At 41.6% G+C, this 20,541-nt stretch overlaps 1 protein-coding gene across 5 annotated transcripts in view; it reads left to right on the top strand.

The window, feature by feature from the left end:
- Nucleotides 1-20,541, top strand: part of tmod2 (tropomodulin 2) — an 84,839-nt gene that overhangs the window by 16,836 nt on the left and 47,462 nt on the right. The window lies entirely within an intron of this gene.

The following is a 20,541-nucleotide window of genomic DNA, read 5'->3' on the forward strand; positions in this document are numbered from 1 at the left end:
TTGCGTGTGAACAATTGTTGACCTTTTTAGCTGCCTTGTTGGCAACTGATGTAACTGTCTTATGGTTTTCTAAGTTTGACATCAATGGCATCTATCTTTCTGATTTTTTTTTCTTGTAAAGAAGTGTCTGGCGTTTTCAGGATCATTGCCTTGTGTAATGTTAATGCTGATTTGTACAGACCAGAAAGTTACATATCAGCCCTGTTTGTATGGTCTGTTCTGCTGTAACAATTTAGCTGCGTTCTCGTGCAATAAAAATAATATGGCTTAACGGAAAAACAGAGTTGGGGTGAATCACCAAATATATCAGTAATAATCAAAACAAAAATAGTATTAGTAAATGTTTAAAATCATATTTTAATGAAATAATACAATAAACTTAACACATTAAGGGGTTTGAGTTTGTTGAGTTACAATACTGCGTTAAGATGGGCTGAGAGTCATCATCAGCATCATTATTACTTTCAGGTACAAGTTACAACGAAAGAAAATATTTAGTCCAGAAGTAGATGGCTGTGGTTCATTGCCCTCAGACTGTTTCTTGGGCTTTGACTTAAAAAATCTAGTTTTTGCTGCTTTGCTGTTTCATTAAGAAGCTGTTCATAGGGTGCCAGATAAGACTTTATGCTGCAAACTGCTATCCTGCTGCATTCTGCATTGTAGTCATTGTCTTCTATGAGCTGCAGTACTTCTCAACTTCCCTCAGGTTAGAAGACAAAAGAGAAGTGGAAAGTTCTCGTGGTGTTGCATCCTGGACTTCATCATCTTCATCTCAAGCTTCAATTTCCCCCACATCAACAAGTTGTTGAAGATCAGTCTCCACTTCCAATCAAGCTTGCTACGCAAGAGTAACAAAATGTTCTTTGATTGCTGCAAGTTTTTCCGATGGTTCAGTACCTTTAAAATCATGAAAATCTGGGAGAAACTTCTGCCAAACTGCATGCAAGCAATCCTTACTGGCATCACCCCAGGCCTCCACAGTGATGTCAATAGCATTCTTAATGTTAACTCTCTTTCAAAATTGAAGAACGCTGTCCTTGTTATCTCCCTTAATAGCTGCAATCAGCTTCTTGAATGTGCGCATTAAATAATCAGCTTTAAAAACTGCTATTGCACCTTGCTGCATGGGTTGAATGAGAGAGATTGTGTTTGGAGGTAGAAATAGAACTTTCATGTTTTCAGAAAGCTCACCAATGGTGGGAGGATGGCTTGGTGCATTGTCCAGAATGAAGAGAATCTTGAAATCCATATCTTTCCTCTGCAATAACTTCTAAAAGTATCCTCAAACGTCAACAGTATGGTCAAAACTTCTTTTGCTTGACCTGATGTAAACACCTAGAGTGGATTGGGGGTGGAGTTGAATATTAGCCAACTGGAGTTAGTGTTTTTTTTTAATCGTTCCTTTGCATTACAGCCAAATTACATTGATGGAACTCATTATAGGAGAACAATCTGTAGTCACTGAACTAACCTTCATTGGATAGATGGTGTGGTGAAAAAGGGAGGGGAAGGGTTTGGGATAAGAAGACATATCTTGAAGCATTGAATGCCTGCTGCTTCATCTGTGATTAATCAAAGTATTCATGGGCTGATTGTTATGTACTAAATAGTCTTGGGACCCTGCTTTTATTTGGCATCTGATTTCATAGAGTAATCAGTTAAGGGAGTGGCTGCAGCTGTGTGTACTGAACCTAAAAAAAAGTCCAAACTTGTTATTAAGTTATCATTTCTTCTAAAATTGTCATGATTGCTTTTGGAAATGTTTAAAATGTCTTTAAACTAAATGTAGCTATGTGTACAGGGTATACTGTTACTTGCAATGTTGCATATTTTAGGTGGAATCATAGAAATGAGCAATGAGGTTCAGAACTCTAGTAACAGTTTACAATCTGGCAGTGGTTCGTGACCAGATGGATGTCCTGATAAATTTTAAGTACATGTTCCTTTAAACATAGTTTCTCTATGTAAATTGGAATAGGCATGAAGACAAATGACTCTAGAAAGTGTGTGATTTGTGAATCAAGAGTCTTGAAAATGTATTGAGAAACCTCCACAGTGAAACATGGGTGTCGACTTACCACTGGCCAAATAGTTGTTGTTCCAGTGTAAATAGGAGTTGCACTGGGCATTCTATGAAAGAATTGCCTAGGCAATTGAACTTTTCCAGTGGTCAATTCCTCTACTCTTGGAACCTTCAGCAGTCATTGAGTCTCTTTTCTTCACCCCTCACCCCCCATCCTCCCCAAAAAAATCTAGTTTTGGCAACCTACTTGGTATTTTGAAATCTTAATTGGTGTCCGGCCCCCAACTCAGCTTGCGCCCTATCTTGTCAGCATTTTAACTAAATTTGTCTTATATTCTTATGGTTTGAAGCAGCTGTCAACGTCCTTTTAAATTTCAGAATATGGCAGCTGACTGCTGTGAAAAGGGGGTAACATTTTGCCTTTCTCTGACAGTTAACCTAGAGTTGTCAGAATGGAAGTATGAGTCAGCATTTCTGATGGAGTCCCGACTAGAGTTTCCTCTCAATGTGGAGCCACCACCTTTTTGTGTGAGATTCCCACTCCTTAGAAAATCCAGTGCAGTGTATCTCTTGCAGTTTCTGTAATTTCTAATTTGATCAGATTTTTGACCTTTGGTTATATTCCCGATGTGGAATGTGTTTTGTAAATATTAGTATTATTAGTCATATTCAGTGGAGCGTGCTGTATGGGAATGAGTTAAATTTTGTTGCACATCCTCTCGTGTTTAAGTCAAAATGCTTTGTAATGTCTTTCATGGAGTCATACAGCATGGAAACATACTCTTTGGTCCAACTTGTCCATGCTGACCAAGTTTCCTCAAACTAAGCTAGTCCCCTGTGTGTGGTGCATATGTCTAAATCTTTCCTCTTCATTTACCTGTTCGAACATTGTAACTATACTTGCATCTACTTCCTCATTACACATAGAAACCACTCTGTGGAAAAGTTGACCCTCTGGTCCCTTAAAGTTTTTCTTCTCACCTTAAATTTATGCTCTCTAGTTTAGAGCACCCCCTATCCTCGGAAAAGACTTTTGCCATTCACCTTTATCGATGTCCCTCCCCATCATTTAAAAAGCCTCTATAAGGTCACCCCTCAACCTCCTGCACTCCAGTGAAACAAGTTCCAGTCTCTCCTTAAATCCTGCAGTCCTAGCAACATCCTGATAAATCTTTTCTGAACCCTCTTCAATTTAATGATATCGTTCCTGTAGTAGGGCAATGAAAACTATATACAGTAACTCCAAAAGTGGCTTCACCAACATTCTGTACAACCTTGACATAATGTCCCAATTCCTATACTGAAAGGTCTGAGTAAATGACCGGTGATGGAATTTTCAAAGAACTATGTACCTGAATCCCTTCCTGCTCAATAACACTACCCAGGGCCCCACCATTTACATAAGTTCTACTTTAGTTCATTTTACCAAAATGAAATACATTGCATTTATCCAAATTAAATTCCATCTGCCACTCTCAGCCCATTGACCCAATTGATAAATATTGCTTTGTAATCTTGGATAAACTTCTTCACTGTTGACTGTCCTACCAATTTTGCTGTCATCTGCAAACTTATTAACTATGCCTTCTAAATTCTCGTTGAAATTGTTTATGTAAATGATGAAAAACAGTGAACCAGCACTGCTCCTTGTGGCATGTTGCTGGTCACAGACCTCCAGTCAGGAAAAACAACCCTCCACCACCACCCTCTGTCTCATGGCATCAAGCTAATTTTGTATCCAATTGGCAAGCTGTCCCAAATCCCATGTGCGCTAACTTTAATCGGTGTACTACGTGGAACATTATTGAATGCCTTGCTGAAGTCCATATAGACAACGGCCACGGTGGTGACTTCATCAATCTTCTTTGTCACCTTTCAAAAAAAAACTGATTTATCCACCTATTTTTTAAAAACCTTCAGCATCTCTTCTGTAACGTAGACTGATTTTAAGACATCAATATTTATTTCCCCAAGTTCCCTAGCCCCCATTTGTTTCTCCACAATAAAGATTAATGCAAAATACTCATTTAGTATCTCTTCCAACTCCTGTGATTCCACACATCAATGACCTTGTTGACCTTTTAATGGGCTCTCCCTAATTAATCTTTTGCTCTTAATGTACTTGTAGAATCTTTTTGAATTCTCCTTCATCATATCTGCCAAGGCTATCTTATATCGTCTTTTTGCCCTCCTCGTTTCCTCCTTAAGAATGCTCCTGCACCCCATATACTCTTTAGTGATTCATTTGGTCCCAGTTGTCTATATCTAACATGCATCGATCTTATTCTTGACCAGAACCTCGATATCTTTATTTATCTATTGTTCCCTTCTCTAACCAGCCTTGCCCTTCATTCTAACATGAGCATAATGCCTCTGAATTCTCGTTATCTCAGTTTGGGCACTTCCCAGTTGTCCCTTTGTCTGTGAACAGTCTACCGTAATAAACTGTCAAAATTTCCTGTCTCATACCGTCAAAATTTGCCTTATTCCATTTAAGAACTTTAACTGTGATACAAAGTCTATCCTTTTCCATAACTATTTAAAAATTAATAACAGAATAACCGTGGATCTCAAAGTACTCCCCGACTAATCATTTGCCCTACCTTATTTCCCAAGCAAAGGTTAAGTTTTGTTCCTTTTCCAATAGGTATACCTACATATTGACCAATTCCTCACCATCTCAGCCCTTAACAGTATGGCAGTTCCAGTCTATGTCTGGAAAGTTAAAATCCCTTACTGTTACAACTCTATTAATCTTATGTATATCTGAGATCTCTCTACATATTTGCTCCTCAGTTTCCTGCTGATTATTGGGGTGCCTATCGTACATTTTCTGAAGATGATCATCCCCCTCTTACTTCTGAATTCCAACTGTATAGTTTCATTGGATGATCCTTCAGAAATAACCTCTAGTACGGTAGTAATGATTTCCTTAATCAAAAACACTACTTCCTCCACCTCTCTTGTCTCCTTTCTATCCTTCCTATAGCATCTAAACTCCTGAACATTAAGTTACCAGTTCTGCCTGGCCTTTATTAATTTATTAATATACTTTATTAATAAAGTATATTTTTTGGAATAAAGGTTAGTTCAGAGTTTTGACAACTGCAAAAGCAATGGTTTTGGTGTCAGTATACAAATATATGGGATCTACTTTTGCCACATGTACACTTGCCACATTAATTTTATGTTCCCTTTTCAGATAGATCCTCAACATGATATTAAACTTTGCATCAGAAAAATAAACCTCTAGGAAGGCAGTGATTTGATCTGTGGATTCCAGTCTCCAAAATGAAAAAAAACTTTTGAAAATTGCACTTTGATAAAGTAGAAGAACAGCAGTTAATTTTAAATCAACAAATTCTTCTGTGGAAACACAGATTTTGGGTGGGACTGTTAGATAATGTTTCTGGCTGGAAACAAACTCCCACTTGAAACCCAATGCATGCAATTTCAATTGTTTTATTTTGCTTCTGTGCCTCCTCTAGATATAATATCTGTTCAAATACATTTCCAAACTGAAATCCATGCTTTTTGCTATCAAACTGTTTTGTCCTATTGAGCATAAGTTCACTGTGATCCGTAGTACCTTTGCCTCTTCTGATTTTTTTTCTTGAAAATTGTGCAAGTTAACAGTCATACCCTTAATTTGAGTTTCATTATTCCTCACAATATCCCATATGTGGTTGGTTGCGTGATCATCAAGTTTATTTTTGGTTATTGATGTCAAGTCAAACTGAAGTGAAATCTAATTTTCTGTCTCGCATACTTGGAAAGTTGACACATTTATGATGCAGATTCTGTATTAGTGGTGCTGGAAGAGCACAGCAGTTCAGGCAGCATCCAAGTAGCTTCGAAATCGACGTTTCGGGCAAAAGCCCTTCATCAGGAATAAAGGCAGTGAGCCTGAAGCATGGAGAGATAAGCTAGAGGAGGGTGGGGGTGGGGAGAAATTAGCATAGAGTACAATGGGTGAGTGGGGGAGGGGATGAAGGTGATATGTCAGTGAGGAGAGGGTGGAGTGGATAGGTGGAAAAGGAGATAGGCAGGTAGGACAAGTCCGGACAAGTCATGGGGACAGTTATTGAGCTGCAAGTTTAGAACTAGGGTGAGGTGGGGGAAGGGGAAATGAGGAAGCTGTTGAAGTCCACATTGATGCCCTGGGGTTGAAGTGTTCCGAGGCGGAAGATGAGGTGTTCTTCCTCCAGGCGTCTGGTGGTGAGGGAGCGGCGGTGAAGGAGGCCCAGGACCTCCATGTCCTCGGCAGAGTGGGATGGGGAGTTGAAATGTTGGGCCACGGGGCCGTGTGGTTGATTGGTGTGGGTGTCCCGGGGATATTCCCTAAAGCGCTCTGCTAGGAGGCGCCCAGTCTCCCCAGTGTAGAGGAGACCGCATTGGGAGCAACGGATACAATAAATTATATTAGTGGATGTGCAAGTAAAACTTTGGATGTGGAAGGCTCCTTTAGGGCCTTGGATAGAGGTGAGGGAGGAGGTATGGGCGCAGGTTTTACAGTTCCTGTGGTGGCAGGGGAAAGTGCCAGGATTGGAGGGTGGGTTGTTTGGGGTGTGGACCTGACCAGGTAGTCGTGGAGGGAATGGTCTTTGCGGAAGGCGGAAAGGGGTGGGGAAGGAAATATACCCCTGGTGGTGGGGTCTGTTTGGAGGTGGTGGAAATGTTGGCAGATGATTTGGTTTATGCGAAGGTTTGTAGGGTGGAAGGTGAGCACCAGGGGCGTTCTGTCCTTGTTACGGTTGGAGGGATGGGGTCTGAGGGCGGAGGTGCGGGATGTAGACGAGATGCGTTGGAGGGCACCTTTAACCACGTGGGAAGGGAAATTGCGGTCTCTAAAGAAGGAGGCCATCTGGTGTGTTCTGTGGTGGAACTGGTCCTCCTGGGAGCAGATCCGGCGGAGGCAGAGGAATTGGGAATACGGGATGGCATTTTTGCAAGAGGTAGGGTGGGAAGAGGTGTAATCCAGGTAGCTGTGGGAGTCGGTGGGTTTGTAAAAAATGTCGGTGTCAAGTCGGTCGTCGTTAATGGAGATGGAGAGGTCTAGGAAGGGGAGGGAGGTATCAGATGATCAGGAACACCTATCTTTTTGGGTTCCAGTGTCAAAATATGTGTCAAATTTGAATGGACTTTGTATATATCAATAATAAAATATGTTCAAATCTTGATCTACAGAAATTGAGAACACTACAAACAACTGCAAGTCGTGTATACATGCTCATATTGCAGTCAGTGTGTGCTAATGCACGCCCACACCCATCTACTTCCTTGACACCTTGGTTGCATGATTAATGTGAGAACTGATGTCAAGATGATAGGAGTTTTTGAATTAGATTTAGATATAAGGCCATGTGTTGGATGCCTCTAGCTTAAATATAATAATGTGCTGTGCATATCATAAGTACTGTGTAGTGACTTAGCCTGTCATTAGTTTGGACTATTCACTTACGCTGTCCTTCCCCAAACCAATGTGCCAATCATTCTGTCTGGGATATGTTAGCATTTAGATGATATCTATTTCTGCATATACCAGTTATGCTTGATCTGCCATTTCTCAAATTGTAGGGCTTGGTTACTTTGTGGGTGGCATGGTGGCACAGTGGTTGGCACTGCTGCCTCACAGTGCCAGAGACCCAGGTTCAATTCCCGCCTCAGGCAACTGTCTGTGTGGAGTTTGCAAACTCTCCCCGTGTCTGCGTGGGTTTCCTCCGGGTGCTCCAGTTTCCTCCCCACAGTCCAAAAATGTGCAGGTTATGTGAATTGGCCATGCTAAATTGCCCGTAGTGTTAGATGTAGGGGAATAGGTCTGGGTGGTTTGCTCTTCGGAGGGCCGAAGGGCCTGTTTCCACACTGTAAGTAATCCAGTCTAATCTTAATTTATCCACTTGCCCTTTCAACTAACTTTTTATTCAGGATTAATTGAGCAGTCGTGTGGTAAATATGTCATACTGTGAACTTGTACGATATTGCTGAATGTTTAACTTAAGCTGACTTTTTATGTTTTTAAAACTAAATTCTTCCATTGTCCTGTAGTTCATAATGGAAAGCAATATGTGTACATTAAAGTGAAGTCACTTGAATCAGTCTTTCCTGATTTTTCAAGTACATTTTTAAAAAATGTTTTGGAGCTTGTACATAACTATTGTGCAGAAATATAAATTTGAGCTCATTTAATTATGCAGTTCCATTGAACATAACTAGGAGCAGGAGGCTGCTACTCAGCCCCTCATGTCTGTTAGCTCGTGGCTGAATTGTCGTTCTTAATTCATCTGCCATGCTAGCGCCTCAGAGTTTTGAAAAGAGTAGAGTTGAAAACTTCCTCTTTAAAAAATTTGTGATCGAGCCTGCACAACACTAGAATACTTAGTGTGAAAACAGGCCCTTCGGCCCAAGAAGTCCACACCGCCCCGCCGAAGCACAACCCACCCATACCCCTACATTTACCCCTTACCTAACACTATGGACAATTTAGCATGGCCAATTCACCTGACCTGCACATCTTTGGACTGTGGGAGGAAACCCACGCAGACACTGGGACAACGTGCAAACTCTACACAGTCGGTTGCCTGAGGCGGGAATTGAACCCGGGTCTCTAGCGCTGTGAGGCAGCAGTGCTAACCACTGTGCCACCCACTAGAATTTCGGACATTCAGGTTCCTCTGAAAGAAAAATAATCCTTCACCATTCATAGTTCTTTGAAAGTAGAGTCGCAAGTAGATAGGACAGTGAAGGTGGTGTTTGGTATGCTTTCCTTTATTGGTCAAAGCATTGGGTATAGGAGTTGGGAGGTCTTGTTGCAGCTGTACAGGACATTGGATTATGGAATATGTTTTGGAATATGCTTAATTCTGGTGGCCTTCCTATTGGAAGGATGTTGTGAAACTTGAAAGGGTTCTGAAAAACTTTTACAATGATATTCCATCGTTGGGGGATTTGAGCTATAGGGAGAGGCTGAATAAGCTTGGGCTGTTTTCCCTGGAGTTTTGAACGCTGAGGGGTGACCTTTATAGAGGTTTATAAAATCATGAGGGGCATGGATAGGGTAAATGGACAAGTCTTTTCCCTGGGGTGAGGGAGTTCAAAACTAGAGGGTATAGGTTTAGGGTGAGAAGGGAAAGATTCAAAAGGAACCTAAGGGGCAGCGTTGTCATGCCGTGGTGCATGTTATGGGATGAGTTACCAGGGGACATGGAGGCTGATAGAGTTACAGCATTTAAAAGGCATCTGGATGGGTATATGAATAGGAAAGGCTTAGAGGGATATGGGCCAAGATTAGGTTAGGATATCTAATTGGCATGGATGAGTTGGACCAAAGGGTCTGTTTCTGTGCTGTACATTTCTGACTCAGTTTTAAATTAGCGACTCCTTATTCTGTAACTGGCCCCCTATTTTGAGATTTTCTCACGAATGGAAACAACATCTCAACATTTATCACTATTATGAATATAATTAGAATAATGAAAAGAATTTTGGTCATCCATACAATATTGGAATTAACATTAAATACCTCTATTCTAGGATGTCTGCTTAATTTACAAATTGTGCAGTATTAATACCCATCTGTGAATCCATTATGTATGCTTTTGTGGGAATTGTATTGCTGGAATGTGGAACTTGGTTTTAAGTTAGCCAAACCCAAGTTTTGTTGTTTTTGTAAAATCTTTGAACACCTTTTTTTATTTGTACTGAGAAATGGTCGAAGCAGACAAAAAGGAGATAACGAAGTTAAACATAAGATGTGAAAACCAACATCTTTTAAATGTAGAATGACTGGTGGCTTTCAGGCAAACATTGCTTTTATACTGTCCATGGAGGAGTTCCCTTGGTTTGTATGCTGATACTGACAGTGTTGGATAGGAATATGTTTTCACGATGATATCTCATTGCATTTAAAATAAATGGAAAATGCCAGAAATACTCTGAGCCTTTCATCAGAAACTATCTCACACTGCTATGTTGATGTTTTTGTTTCCTCTCCATAGATACTTCAGACCTGCATATATTTTGTGTTTTCTATTTTTATTTCAGAATTTTAGTATCTGTGGTATTTTATAATCCATTGTTGGTGAGCCTGTTGCTCAGCTAATTGCATTTTCTGGTCTGGCTCATTTAGATGAATTGTTAACGGTAATGTAACTGGACTGTTAATCCCGAATGCCAGACTAACGTTCTAGTGACATGAGTTCAAATTCCCACCATCACAGATGGGGAAATTTGAATTGAATAAAAATTTGGAATAAAAAGCTAGCCTACTGGTGACCGTGCAATAACTGATGACTGTTGTTGGCCCATCTGATTCATTCCTGTCCTTCAGGAAAGGAACTCTGCCACCCTTATCTAGTCTGGCCTACATGTTACTCCTGGCCCACAGCAGTGGGATTGAATCTTAAGTGCTGGATGGACAATGAATGCTGTCTGAGCCAACAACACCAAATCCCATGATGAATAGACATATATAAACTTTTATTAACCAGGATCCATAGGACCAGGAAGGAGTGTGATAGTTGATCAAATATTCCAGATAATCGAGAGGTATGCATTACCATATTAAATTCTGACAAGTAAAAGTTTGAGACATCAATATCGCCCAAAACATTAACACACTGCCTAAAATCAATGTAAAAACTCACAGTAAGTAATACAAGTGTAATGCAGAGTGTATGCACAACACAGTATTTACAGCATAAATACTCTGACATTGCAGTAGATTGCAACAGAATCATACAGCATAGAAATAGACCCTTCGGTCCAACCAGTCCATGCGGACCATAATCCCAAACTAAAACTAGTCCCATCTGGCTGCATATGGCCCATATCCCTCCAAACATATCTTATTCATGTGTTTACCGAAAATGTCTTAAGTGTAACTATACCTGCATCCACCTCTTTATTTGGAAGTTCATTTCACACACTACTTTTTGTTATATAAAACAAAAATGCCCCTCATGTCTTAATAAAATCCTTCTCCACTCACCTGAAATATATGCCCCCTCGTCTGAAATTCCCTACCCTAGGGAAAAGACATCTGCCATTCACCTTGTCTATCCTCATGATTTTATAAACTACTTTAAGATCACCCCACCACCTCCTAAGCTCCTGTTTAAAAAAGAAATCTCAGCCTATCCTGTTAGGTTCTTTTTCTTGAGATTCTTGCACACTTGATGCAACTGCAATATGCCAACATCAAAACAGTCAAAATTTATTAAGCAAGTACAAGCTTTGGAGAATCACTAAATACTCTTCACAATGTTTGTGAAGCATGTCAAGAGAAGCTCCCTGAACAAAGAACCAGTTCTTCCTCTATACAAAATCTCACATTACAGTGAATGCTTTTGCTCTGATGGGAGATGATGATGTAAATTCTTTTACATTGTACTGGCAAGATAGAGAAACATACCACCCTAACCCCAGACATCCAATTTCTTACAGGTCAGCAGAGCAAATTAACCCCTTAACATCTCAATCCAGCCTCGCCTTATAACTTCCGTTCCTGGCAACATCCCAGTAAATCTCTTCTGAATCTTCTGCAGCTTAATAATATCCTTCCTATAACAGAACTGGACACTGTATTCCAGAAGAGGCCTCACCAGTGTCTTGGACACTCTCAACAAAATGTCCCAACTCCTATATTCAAAGATCTGAGCAATGAATGCAAGAGTACTAAACACTGCCTTAACCAACTTATCTGTATGCGATGCAAACCTCAAAGAATTATGACTCCCGGGGTGTCTCTGTTCTGCAGCACTACCAAAAGTCCTATCGTTAATTGAATAAGTCCTGCCCTTGTTTGTTTTACTGAAGACCAATTCCTTGCATTTATCCAAATTAAACTCCATCTGCCACACTTCAGCCCATTCTTCCAATTGGGCGAAATTGAGAACTGAAGATGCTGAAGATCAGAGTCAGTGTGCTGCTGGAAAAGCACAACCGGTCAGGCAGTATCCTAGAAGCAGGACAGTCAATGTTTCAAGCATAAGCGCTTCATCAGGAATGAAGGGGTGGTCCAAGCGGGCTGAGAGATAAATGGTGGGGGTGGGGGGAAAGTAACTGGAAATATGATAGGTCGGTGAAGGTGATAGGGTGGGAAGGCAGGTGGACAGTTAAGAGTTCAAGAGGCTGGTGCTGAGTTGGAACAGAGAAGTTTGGTGGAGCACGTGCAGGTTGAGATGATGGGTCAACTGGGATAGTCTCACCTACTCCAAACCCCTCACCCTCACTATGTGCAGCCCTCCACTCCCTCCGCTTGAACCCCAACCTCACCATTAAACCAGCATACAAGGGAGAGCGGAGTGGTAGTTTGGTGCACCGAACTCTACACTGCTGAAGCTAGATGCCAACTCGTCCCCTCAACCATGACCTCCCCTCCCATCACCAAACAATAATCTCCCAGACCATCCACAACCACATCACCTTAGGGGATCTCCCACCAACAGCCTCAGAGTCTGGGAACCCTACACCACCCAGTTCTACTTCCTACCCAAAAGTCACAAACCTGACTGTCCCAGTCAACTCATGAGCTCTGCCTGCTCCTGCCCACTGGATGTGCCTCTGCATACTTTGACACCATCCTGTCCTCCTTCATCCAGGAACTTCCCACATACGTTCGGGATACCACCCTCCACTTCCTCCATGACATTTGGTCCCCGGCCTCCAAAACCTCATCTTTATCATGAACATCCAGTCCCTGTACACATGCATCTGCCATGAAAAAGGCGTCCAAGCCCTCTGTTTCTTCCTTTCCTGCTGACCCAACGAATACCCTTCCACTGACATACACATTTGGTTGGCTGAACTGGTCCTTACCCTCAATAATTTCTCCTTTGAATCCTCCCACTTCCTTCAAATCAAAGGGGTAACCATGGCACCTACGTGGGCCCCAGCTATGCCTGCTTCGTAGGGTATGTGGAACAGTCTATGTTTCACAGTTAGACCAGCACCAATCCCTACCTTTTCCTCTGCGACATCGATGGCGACTGTATTGTCGCCACCTCATGCTTCCACAAGGAGGTTGAACAGTTCATCAACTTCACAAACACCTTCCACCCTGACCTCCGTTTCACCTGGACCATTTCGGACGCCTCCCTTCCCTTCTTGGACACCCCCATCTCCATTTCCGGCGACCGACCTGACACTGACATCTACTACAAACCCACCAACTCCCACAGCTACCTGGACTACAACACCTCCCACCCTGCCTCCTTTAAAAACACTATCCCTACGGGATCCAAGATGGGAGTAATCTTAACAAGTCTGCCTCCCTGAGCTCTGCACAATAACTTGAAGCAAAGTGATACTTTTACCCTCTCCAACTAATCTATTTTGAAGAAAATGACAGTTTAATATTAGAAGTGCTGCATACTTTTTTTTTAGTAAGGGAAGATGACTAGAGACAAAGGGCAGAATAAATCACAATATGTAGGGCATTCCCCTGCAGCATTGGACACGCCTGTGGCTTCAGCTGCAGCTTCCCAAGAATTCCTGATGGACTCTCCTATGCACAACTGGGCTGCTGGAGCGAGCATGCAGCTCGTTTCTTTGAAGAATGACTGCGATATCTAGGTTGGGAGGCTTGAGACAGAACATTGGGTGACTGTGTGCAGGCCTAGTTCGGACCAGAGCCCCTGCCCAGTCCTAGTGCGATTTCAGTCCTGTAGGGACAAACAAAAGGTAATGGAAACCTCCAGATCCTGATTTATAAAGCTCTAAGATTGTTTTTTCAGAACTTTTCTGCTGCCGTGATCCGCAAGAGGAAGTCATTTGAGGTGAAGAGACTGAGGCATCTGGATATTTGATATTCCATGAGGTAGCCAGCAGTACTGTGCTTTAATCACGAAGGGGCGATGCATGTATTTGACTGCTCAGAAAATGCAATGAACTGTCTGGATGAGAATGTGTATCGGGTATAAGCAGGTAGGGAAAGAGAGTGAAGTTCTGAGTTTTGTGAAGCAAGAGATTCAGCTGACCATGACTCCGATCAGTTAACTATGGGGTGCTGCATGCAAGGGTAATGGCTTAACAAGGTGGAAAAGCATTCATTATGTAGACCCATTTAACAAGATGAGGTAGCATTCAGTATGTGAGGTCAATTTAACAAGGTGAAAAGTATTCATTGTGATGCCAGTTATTTATTGTGTAACAGCAGATGGCTTAATCTTTACTATTGATACTCATTGACTGTAACGGTCACCCAGTTAATACGTATGTTGCCTTATCAGAATGCTCCTCTCTGTAAGATGACTATATAAGTTCATTGAGAAATTACTGTTCTAGAGAAAAACGTGAACTCATGTCCCTGTGCACCTGGGCAATCGTTCTCTCTCCCTCCAGGGCCCGGAATAAAGGTGGAGATAAAACTATTGTCTCTGAACATTTTGCTTCAACTGAGGGGGTGGGATGGAACGGTATGACACGTACACTTTGAAATAGATCGGATGGTCCAAAGAACATGGACAATAATGGTTGTCTTTTCTTTTCCCTTTTTTTCCCTCAACTTAGTATACTTCTCCTTTCTCTTTGTTATTCTATTACAGAAAGTTTTTTTTAAGGTCAGTGTAAGATCGGGGGTGGGTGAAGTGCCAACGTTTAATTTTTTTTGTCCATAATATCTATTTTTTGTAGTTTATCCGTTACCTGAGTTTGGGGCACGGCTCAAACTAGAAGGAGGTTATGGAGGTGTATGTGGGTAGTGTAAGCTCCCAGCACCGGGCAGAGGGGGAGCAGTTTCCTCTCAATTGTTTTTTGAATGCTGTAATTGATTTAGTTTGGTTTTTAGTAGAGGTGGTTTTTAAAGGTTTTGTTAATATAGTTTTAGTGTGTGCATTTTTTAGACTCAGTCTTCTTTTATTTAAACTAGTGCACTGTAAGTAGGGTTCTTCCTCTTGGGAGTTCAAGTTGTTATAGAAGGATGTGGCAAAGTGTCTCCTTAAATGGTGCACCTGGAATATTAAAGGGAGTCACTCGCAGGTCAAGAGGGGAAAAAAGTACTTTAGAGTCTCAGGAAGGAGTGGGTTGATATTGCCCTGTGGCAAGAAACCTATCTTGATGATAAGGAGCACTTAAAGTTACAGCAAGGTGTGTTTGATCGGGTTTTTTTTCTCGTCCTTTAACATGAAGAGTAGGAGAGTGGTGATACTTGTCCAGTAGAGTCTCCCATTTAAGTTGTTCAATCAAGTTAAAGATGAATATGGGCGGTTTGTAATTCTTAAAGTTTCAATACATAGTGAGGAGTATGGCATTCTAAATATTTATTGTCCCCCAGCACACCCCCTCAAATTCCTGACCGATGTACTTTCAAGGTTGATTGTCCTTAGAATGCGATACATTATCATAGGGCAAGATCTTAATCGCCTCATGGACCCCACAGTGGATAGAATGCCCAAAGGTCCCCCAAATGTGTCTCTGTAAACCAAACAATTGGTTGACTTTAGCATGGAATTGAGGCTGGTGGACATTTGGAAATGTCTCCACCCTATGGGGAGGGACTTTGCCTTTTTCTCAAATCCATACAAGTGTCATACCAGGATTGACCTGTTAACACCTTCACGGTTTTTCTGGACTCTGATGCCTATTTAGAGGTTGTGATTAAGGGCAACGTAACAGGTTCCCAGCATTGGCGAATGGATCCTTTTATACTCAAGGAAGTTTGTCAAGTATTTACCAGACGAGTTCAAAGCATTCTTGGCTATCAATTCGGGTACAGCTAGTAACCAGACTATACTCTGGGAGACTGCTAAAGCCCATGCTAGGGAGGTAGTTATCTCTTATTCGGTGAGACAGAAAGGAGAGCAGCAATGTCTGCTCGAGGCACGGTTGAAGGCAGCCGAGATGACACAATTTGACAGGCTGTAAATGGCTAAATTGCAGCGAGTCACAGCCTTCCGGGTTGCTTTGAACTCCATGCTCACTCAGACAGCAAAGAGAACTGTTTGGCGAAACAAAGGCTGGACCTTCCATGTTTGACCCCCATCTTCATCTGCCTATTGCATTCCAAGGTAACCCCACCCCTGCCAGCTCCACACCCCTTTCATTTATCTGTCTCCTTGGGCCACACCTTTATTCCTGATGAAGAGTTTATGCTCAGATATAGACTCTGCTGCTGTTTGGACGCTACCTGAATGGCTGTGCTTTTCCAGCACCGGACTCTTCGATATTGACCCAATTGATTAAGATCTGTTTGTAATTTTAGATGACCTTCTTCACAGTCCACTTGATTACCAATTTTTGTGTCATCTGCAAAATTACTAACTGTGCCTTCTCTATCCTCATCTAAATCATTTGTATAAATGGCAAACAAAAGTGGACCCAGTGCCAATCCCAGTGGAACGCTGCTAGTCCCAGACCATCAGTTTGAAAAACAACTCTGTATTTGAGGTATATAAGACCATAAGACATAGGAGTGGAAGTAAGGCCATTCGGCCCATCGAGTCCACTCCACCATTCAATCATGGCTGCTGGGCACTTCAACTCCACTTACCCGCATTCTCCCCGTAGCCCTTAATTCCCCGAGACAACAAGAATCTATCAATCTCTGCCTTGAAGACATTTAGCGTCCCGGCCTCCACTGCACTCTGCGGCAATGAATTCCACGGGCCCACCACTCTCTGGCTGAAGAAATGTCTCCGTATTTCTGTTCTGAATTTACCCCCTCTAATTCTAAGGCTGTGTCCACGGGTCCTAGTCTCCTCACCTAAACGGAAACAATTTCCTGGCATCCACCCTTTCCAAGCCATGTATTATCTTGTAATATTAAGTCTCCTCTTAATCTTCCCCTAGTCTCTATTAAGTCTCCCCTTAATCTTCTAAACTCCAATGAATACAATCCCAAGATCCTCAGCCGTTCCTCATATGTTAGACCTACCATTCCAGGGATCATCCATGTGAATCTCCGCTGGACACGTTCCAGTGCCAGTATGTCCTTCCTGAGGTGTGGGGACCAAAACTGGACACAGTACTCCAAATGGGGCCTAACCAGAGCTTTATAAAGTCTCAGTAGCACAATGGTGTTTTTATATTCCAACCCTCTTGAGATAAGTGACAACATCGCATTCGCTTTCTTAATCACAGACTCAACCTGCGTGTTGACCTTTAGAGAATCCTCGACTAGCACTCCCAGATCCCTTTGTACTTTGGCTTTACGAATTTTCTCACCGTTTAGAAGGTAGTCTGTGCTTTTATTCTTTTTTCCAAAGTGCAAGACCTCGCATTTGTTCACGCTGAATTCCATCAGCCATTTCCTGGACCACTCTTCCAAACTGTCTAGATCCTTCTGCAGCCTCCCCACTTCCTCAGTACTACCTGCCTGTCCACCTATCTTCGTATCATCGGCAAACTTCATATCATTTTTGCCAGTTTATCAATAGTGCTGGTTGATAAGGTGCTGATTTAAAACAACATTTCCTGTATATCCACTTAAAAGTCAACCAGTCACTGGGTTTTTGGAGGGACAAAGCAAGAAAATGTTACATTTCTGTAAAGTAGAATTCTAGGATTTTAGCATGGAACTGCATTTTTTTTTCTTGGAGGATAGGGACAAGGGAAATTTTCATTCTTGCTGTATACTAACCAGTTTTTTTTGCATTTTGGATAATGTAGCTCATTTTTGAGGCTAATTGTTGCTGGGAGACTCACCGACCTATAGCAAATCTTGGAAATTGAGCATTTCCATTCTGCGCGTATGTTTTTTTTAAACTGGACAGTTCAATTCTAAGTTATATTTGAGCATACAAATAATTTAGTATATCTAAGCATTTAAAGTATTTAAATCAAAGTATTTAAAGGGGAGGTGCACATATTTTTGGAATATCAGAGTTGAGGGCTATGAGAAGCTGGTACAGAAGAGGAACTGAGGCCTCAGGCGGAGCAGCCATGATCTTGTAGAAAGGTGTAGTGGGCTTGAGGGGTTGGACAGCCTACTCCTGCTCTGACTATTTGCATTCTTTCATAGCTTCATACAAAGTATTGAGATCAAAATTATGGATTTGATGAACAATGCAACTTTAAGAAATTAAAGTTTCTTATATAAAGCATGTGGGCAGCGTGGTGGCTCAGTGCAGCCACACAGCGCCAGGGACCCGGGTTTGATTCCAGACTCGAACAACTGTCTGTGTGGAGTTTGCACGTTCTCCCAATGTCTGCGTGGGTTTCTTCCCACAGTCCAAAGATGTACAGGTTAGGTGAATTAGCTAAGCTAAATTGCCCATAGTGTTCAGGGAAGTGTAGGTTAGGTGCACTAGTCAGGGGTAAATGTAGAGTAACGGGGTAGGGGAATGGGTCTGGATGGGTTACTCTTTGAAGGGCCAAAGGGCCTGTTTCCACACTGTATATAGGCATTCTGTGGTTCTACAGATATGTGCCATTGTTGATTTATTGCTGTATATTTGACCCAGACTCTCATATCCAGATCATTGTACTGAAAAGTACTGCTAGGGATGGACCTCCTGGGACGTCAGTGTAAACTTCAAATAACATTTAACTTGTTTTCACTTGTAACTTATTGCATGCTTATTTTTGTTCAAGAAAGAGGGAGTTGACTGTGGTGTGTCTCTTGGAATGCCAGATGCTGAGGTTGGGCCTTCGAAAAATTTAATTGTTTATAGGCATAACAGTGCAGTATTCAGGTACTAGCAGTTCTTCAATTTCCAGCAAATAGTGAGAGACTGAATTGGCACTCTATGTAAATTCTTTAAAGGTGCTATTTATTTGGAGCCAAAGTGCTAATTTGATTTTTCTTATGACAGCATTACATATGATATGTGATTTTTTTTTCTTCCTGTTTTGCAAAGGACAGGACTTCTACTGCTCTGTTCTTAACATAAATTGACAGCAATTAGTTCTGCAGTAAGACTTGTCAGTAAAAGCTATGTGGTAGAATGCAAAAGGCCCTATATCGTTCACACTTTGTCCATTTTAAACATTCCATTTAATTAAGTCAGCGACTTAAAAAGCAACTTTATCTTGTGCCTTTCACAACCTAAGGATGTCCAAAAGTGCTTAGCTGACAATGAATCAATTTACAGGCATAGTTGCAATAGAAACTGAACCTGAGGAAAAGAACATGGATGTGCTACATTTTAACCATCTATTTTATTATGCCTCTGAGGCATGAACTACATGCTTGGAATGAGTTCCAAAATTGCACTGGCATGGAGGTAGTGTTCGGGCTCATCAGAGCCTGTCTGCTCCAGGTCCGTGGCATTGTTATACATTTTTCGTCCTTCCTCCTCCTTCCATTTTGAGGCCAGAGTGGCTCAGTGAGGCAGTGGCTGTAGTGCCAGTGGTGTCGACCAGGATTCCTGGTAGTGGCAGTGCCTAGGACCTGGACAGTAGACCTGGAGCCTGGACTGACAGCAGTGTTGGTGAGATGGCGGCAGCAGAGTTGCGGTCTCCCAGACCATCAGTGTCATCATTGCTGTTCTGAGAGTGGAGCTTCCTGAAGACCCGAACACCTTGCAAAAGCCCTGATGTCTGCTTGAGATATAATTTGAACAGAAGACGAACTCCTATTTAAGTAATTTCTTTTTATTCTTGTTGAAACTCAAAATGGTGGCAGATTATGGCGACAAAATGTTTGTTCTATCTTCAAGATATGTGATTATTCATTCATTTAACTACAAAGAAAGAGTACTGATAAGTTTGATGCATTTAATTTGTGGACCTATAGGAGATGTTCATCATATTGTACACAAATAGGCAGACAAAGTGCTGGAAATGGCTAAAAGAAAGGGGGAATTTAATGCATATCAACTAAGAAAGAAAGATCTTCGTCTCATTTATTCGGGCAGATGATAGATAAAGAAAATTTAATGGACGGAGAAATGGTAGTAAAATAGGTGGCCATAATAATTGAATAAATGCATTTGACCTGTGTGAAATGCGTAAGTGCAGTACAAGGACAGACAGGTGGAGATCCGTGGTAGTCAACCTTCAGGGAAAGGAATGACACTGAGCAAACAAATTGTTCTAATACTGAGACATGTGTAAAGCAATTTGCGCATAAGATTCTATAAACAATGCAGATACAACTAGAAAAGTAGATTTAGTGATATTGTTGGTGAGGTAATGTTGGCCAGGATACAAGAATTTAACTTGGAGTAGTTAAGATTTTTAATAACTGAGGGAGAAGTACCAACTCCGTTTAATGCCCCATTTGAAAGATCACAACTTTAACTCTGCAGCCTCCCTTTGATATTGTGGTAAAGTATTGGCTTTGATTGTATTTAAACCTTTTTTTAAAAAAAATTATTCACTCTGAACAAGTTTTCAACCCATGTCCTTCTGGATGTAAGGAAAGAGGAGTCTGCGTTAAGGTTGACATCTGAGGCTCTACCGTTTAGGTTGTGTAGCTCTTAAAGCTATCAGCAGACCAAATACAATGCTTGAGGGATTTTATTTTAATTTATTGTATGTTTAGGGAGAATGTTAATATTTCCTTTCAAAGTTGTTTTGGAAGTTTGAATCCCCTTTTCCAGCTTCAGGATGTATTCTTGGGAAGCTTTGCACTGGTTTAA

The sequence above is a fragment of the Chiloscyllium punctatum genome, chromosome 48 (genome assembly GCF_047496795.1).
Source record: "Chiloscyllium punctatum isolate Juve2018m chromosome 48, sChiPun1.3, whole genome shotgun sequence".
Lineage (NCBI taxonomy): Eukaryota > Metazoa > Chordata > Chondrichthyes > Orectolobiformes > Hemiscylliidae > Chiloscyllium > Chiloscyllium punctatum.